The sequence below is a fragment of the Equus caballus genome, chromosome 6, assembly GCF_041296265.1.
Source record: "Equus caballus isolate H_3958 breed thoroughbred chromosome 6, TB-T2T, whole genome shotgun sequence".
Lineage (NCBI taxonomy): Eukaryota > Metazoa > Chordata > Mammalia > Perissodactyla > Equidae > Equus > Equus caballus.
The window spans coordinates 74,626,795-74,632,085 of NC_091689.1; the positions used below are offsets into that span (position 1 = coordinate 74,626,795).

The 5,291-nt window shown below is 39.1% G+C and overlaps 1 pseudogene; it reads right to left on the bottom strand.

The window, feature by feature from the left end:
- Positions 1-3,894: 3,894 nt before the first annotated feature.
- On the bottom strand, positions 3,895-4,334 carry LOC100629253 (NADH dehydrogenase [ubiquinone] 1 alpha subcomplex subunit 12 pseudogene; annotated as a pseudogene).
- Positions 4,335-5,291: the final 957 nt, after the last annotated feature.

The following is a 5,291-nucleotide window of genomic DNA, read 5'->3' on the forward strand; positions in this document are numbered from 1 at the left end:
AAATCTCTCAGTCATTGCCTGGAAAAATCTTTATTTTGAGCTCAGGTTTGAAGGATAGTTCGGTTTGTGCAGGATTTGGGGATGACAGTTGTATTGGGTGTTATTCTCTTGCCCCATCCAGACTCATTCTCCAGCCTTCTGCATTCTTCTCACTGCCCAAGAACCCAACCTATATAGACGGAGTCAACATCTCTTTGGCTTCAAATTGGGAAAAGCAATGGGGGTCTCTGGTAGGAAAGAGGTTGCAGAGAAGAGAAGGAGGATGGGGTTATTATTTCCTCCACCCTTCTCTGATCACTGCCTGCTTCCCTTGACCAAAGACCAAAGCTACCATTAGGTGGCCTTCCCTACCAACTTTCTACGGGTTCCAGTGATTGCTCCTCCCTCTTATTCCCTTAGGCTTAGGAGTTATATCGCTTCTAGCTGTTGTTAAGCCTTTCTGTACTATCTCATGCCCAGATGCTTTTTCTAAACCCTGCTTTTACCTGTGTAGCTAGTCCATTTATTGAATTCTCCTCAAGTATTGAGTTGAGTGTGCCATCTTTTTCCTCCTGGTTATAGTTATTTTTCCATTAGCATTTAAAAAATCTTTTTCCATAATCTTCTGGCTTCTGTTAGGGTTGGTGAGAAGTATGCTACCAGACTAACAATTGTTCCTTTTTAGACTATCTGTCTTTTCTCTCTAGCTGCTATTAAGATTTTTATTATGTCATTGATGTTTTACAGTCTCACTATCATGTGTATAGGAGGGAGATTGGTTTTTATTTGTGCCCCATGATATGCTCCTAAAATCTGAGAATTCATGTCTTTGGTCTGGGGACAATCTCTCCTGAGTCCCAGTCTTAAATTTGAGAATTCAAGTCCTTTGTTAATTCTAAAAGTTTCTTAGTTATTATCTCTTCAAATATTCCCTCTCTTTCATTCTACTTATCCTTTCATAATTCCTTTTAGACATATGCTGGACCCTCTATTCTATTCTCCAGATAGATCTTACTTTAACCTTTCTTTTCTATTTTTCATGTCTTCATTTCTGTGTGCTCCTTTATGTATAATTTTCTCAGAGCCATATTCTAATTCACTAATTATTTCTTTAACTATGATTAATATGCTGTTCCCCAGTTCATTGAGTTTTTAATTTCAATTACTAAATCTTTCATCTTATGGTGTTATAAGTGCTCTTTTTCAAATGACCATTATTTTCATATTGCCCTTTCCTTCTGTCTTTATTTTTTTCCTTCTTTTACCTCCTTAACAGCTTTAAGGAGATAGTTTTATTTTATGGTCACTTCCAGATTGTTACTTTAGCCCATATTCTTGGTAGTGCTAATCTCTCTAGTACGTTTGTTGATTCTCTCAACAAATCATCTCCTCTTGTTTTGTGAGCTCATCTTCACCACATATGATTTATTTATGAGGGTGTCACATGCATGCTGAGTGATGGACAGGTTGCTATAGAGTAGTTTTGCCTTTCCTTCTGTTAGATGCTCCAAGGGTTTCATTGATTCAGAAACAATGCTCAGATTAAAATACTATCATATTGCAGATTCCCTCAGGCTTCGGGTAATATAATACTGTATTCACACCTGTGTGTGTGACAGACATGAGACTTCAGTTTCTCATGGGGGACTTTTATCTCCATAAAACCTTGAGCAGATATAATCTTCCTTGGCACTTCCGCAAAGCTGGTGACAGTCTTTCTTTCCTTGAATCCCACTTAAAGATTTTGGTTCCAGATCCTCACCTTATATGGCCTCAAAACTATATTTCCTATCTCTACTTGGATATTTCCCTACAGCCAAATAGGTCCAATAAACCACAGACTGTATGATCGTTGCAGTGCATGGGCTTAATGTTCTGGCTTTGGATCCCGCTTTGTTTCTGGTACGTTTCCCTGTTTGTCTCTTGAGTTCAGCTCCGTATTAAAATATTTTGTTATATTTTATTTATTTATTTATTTTTTAGTGAGAAAGATCAGCCCTGAGCTAACATCTGTGCCAACCTTCCTCTGCTTTATATGTGGGATGCTACCACAGCATGGCTTGATGAGTGGTGAGTAGGTCTGCGCCCAGGATCTGAACCTGTGAACCCTGGGCCGCTTAAGCAGAGCACGCAAACTTAACCACTACACTACCGGGCTGGCCCCCTGTTATGTTTAATTTTTTAATTCTCTGTGTTTGTGGAAGGGAGGATGTTCTCTGTTCTGTCCTCTGTGCTGCTTAAACAGAACTTCTTTTTAAAAACAGGAAAGTTTTTAAACAAGGGTTTAAAATGGTTTATTTTGTATTCTAAAGAGACCCATGTTTAAAAGGATGCATGAAAGCCTGAACAAAGACAGGACTGTGGATACAGATTTCAGTAATGTTTAAGAGGCATAGAGAAGGTAACTTCAAGAGACTCAAGCCTAAGCACTTGGCGAAATTTCTTCGCGGTGGCAGTGGCAGGTTGGTTTAGGTCTTCTGGTGACTCATGGTGCTGTTAACTGGAATCAGGCACAGGGAAAATTCACATATTCTGGTACTTATAGGATATACAAGTAGAAAGATCTAGAAGGCAACTGGAAATACTTGTCAGGAGCTCTGCAGCTCTGGAGATAAATGGGAGATTTGATCCCTTAGCTGGAAGTTGGAGACATAGCAGTAGATTACACGGAGAGTGTGCGCAGTGAGTAGAGAATGGTACGATGAGTACTATTAATATAAATATTAGAGAATAATACAATGAGCATTAGTAATATAATGAGTACAGTAGGGAATGATATGAGGGAATCAAGAAAGACACTCTCGGAGAACACTGATAGTCCTCACACATGTGGAGGGACAGTTGGTGATTCAAGAGAAAATGATGGGCAATAAAGAGCAGGAAAGTTAAGATTTTAAAGTGTGAGATGATCAGCGTTGCTGACATATCAATAAGGATAAGAAGTCAGAACATGATAATTATGATGAGAAGAAGTTGCTTATATTCAGGTGACTAAGAGCATCTTGGCGTCATGGATGAGATGGGCTCTGCAGATGGCCTTTGAAGATCCCTCTCTCACCACCAAAGCCTATGGAGGAAGAGAGTTAGATTTCATCTCAGATGGTATAGGCTGTTGTTCCCATTGATCCAATACCAAGTGATTGGCAATGGTTCTTGATATTAGCATGCATTGCACCACCTACATCATTTAGCTGGCCAGACCAAAATAGAAATTATTCTAAGTTAGTACCCAACCCAAGAAGTCGTATTCCTCCAAGTACAACCAATTTGGGAGTCTAGGTCTTAAAAAGCAGCAAAACTGTGCTGTCCAGCCAGAGGGGTAATAGAGCTACTCATTACACAGGAAAGGCCCAAGAGCCAATTGTCTCTCAATAGTCGAGGAATCATTTGCAGATCTTACGCAAATGAAAAGCTGCTTTCTTCTCTGTCTAAATTGACCATCTTTTGCCCTGTGTATTCTTGCTGCCTGGGCCTCCATGGACATTCAGCTCTGTGTCCTCAACTCAGGGAAGCTCTGGGACTCAGCCTGGTCTCTTTCTCTGTCCCTGTGCTGCAGCCTGGAAAGGCTCTCAAGGCAGCAAGCTTGGGCAGTCATGGGACCCATCTCTCAGGGATCACTGCCATGTTCTGGCCAATGCCCAATGTTTTAAGAATTCATTTTCTCATGTATTTGGCCTGTTATTTTAGTAACTTTCCCATCAACATTGCATTTCTTTCTTTCCCACCTTGATGCTAGTATTTTATGAGGAATTTATGTAGTTTGCATTTGAATGACTTCAATATACTTTGGTTCCACTTTTTGATTTGAAGCTTTTTTCTTAACTAAACAATTTTAATCAAGTTAATAGTAAGCAGTAAAAGTGCAATTACGTGAAAAGCCCCCTATTTTAATGTTTAAATTATTTTCCATTGTCTTTACTTGTAAGGTATTGAAGGTGGGACCCACTCCCGAATCTTCTTTCTAGTGGTAGAATAAGCTGCATATTGTTCTGGAGTGCCACTCCATTGAATTTATGGTTTGTCCAAATGAATTTATGAGCAATAGGTGGTTTTGCTGTTGGAGAATCATTGGTCATACAATGAAGCCAAAGATGCCATTCATGGGGCACCATGCTTCCATCTACATCCCAGAATGTGTTTCTGTCATTCCTGTCAGGAGTATATATAACCCATCGGTGACAGCCAAAAAACTACTTGTTGTCTTCATAGTATTTGTCTCCATATTTGCCTCCCTCCTCTAATGTACCAATCCTCATATCATTTGCACCGAAGAAAATTTGTAGATAGGCTCAGAGGCCACCGTGGCTACTGACCTGCTGCAGACCATTCTTCAGGACCCATGGGAACTCAGTCATGTCCTTCAGGCCCAGCCTCCCTGGTGCCCTGTGGAAAACCCACTCAGGGAGGAAGCAGCCACTCAGGGGCAGGGAGCCCATGACATTTCAAGTGGGAGAGTTTTAACTCCTGTTACTTCTTGGGTAAGAATTAGAAGTTGATTTTATGCATTTTTAACCAGTTCCTTTTATTGTCATAATAAAAATTTAATTTAAGGAACCCATTATGATGGATAAAAGAATATATATTTTATAGCCAAATTCTAAGGCTTAGAATGAGCAGAGCAGGTAAGCAGTACCTTCTGGAAATTGGAGCCCTAACAATGCTTATTCCTTCTGGCGGTGTTTCATTTTACAAAGCGGCATTCAAATAGCAAATCCTTCCGTTTTAATGAACTGTCTTAAATAGGACAAATCTGATTTGGATTTAATTGGTTGAATAAAATAGCTGAAAATTAATAAAGAGTTTGGAAATCTTGAAAGATATTGTCTTGGACTACTGATAATTGCAATCATAGTTGTTTTTCAGTTGTAGAACCAAAAGTATGCATAAAATGAGCGGTTAGAACTGAGAAGAAAGTTAAGGATACAGAGATACTGTGAGGACTAGGAAATTACTTTGTTCATCATTGTATCTTCCGGCCTGACAATATGTCTGGTAGATTGTGAGACTCAATAAATATTTGCAAAACAAAGAATAAGTAGAAGAATGAATGCTGACTCCTTGAAGGCAGTGGACTGTGCGTATTTTGTTCATTGTTAAATTTACAACACGTAGCTTGGGGTCTGGCGCATTGCTCTCAGTAAACGTTTTATTGATTGGATTAATGAATAAATTAAAATCACATAGCCTACATATGATATCTTTGTATACAATTTGAAAGTGTATTTTCAGTTCTGGAAATTTCTAGTCACTATGCAATTGAGAAGTTATACTAAAAAACAGGAGGCAATGTAAGTAAATGATATAATGGTTAG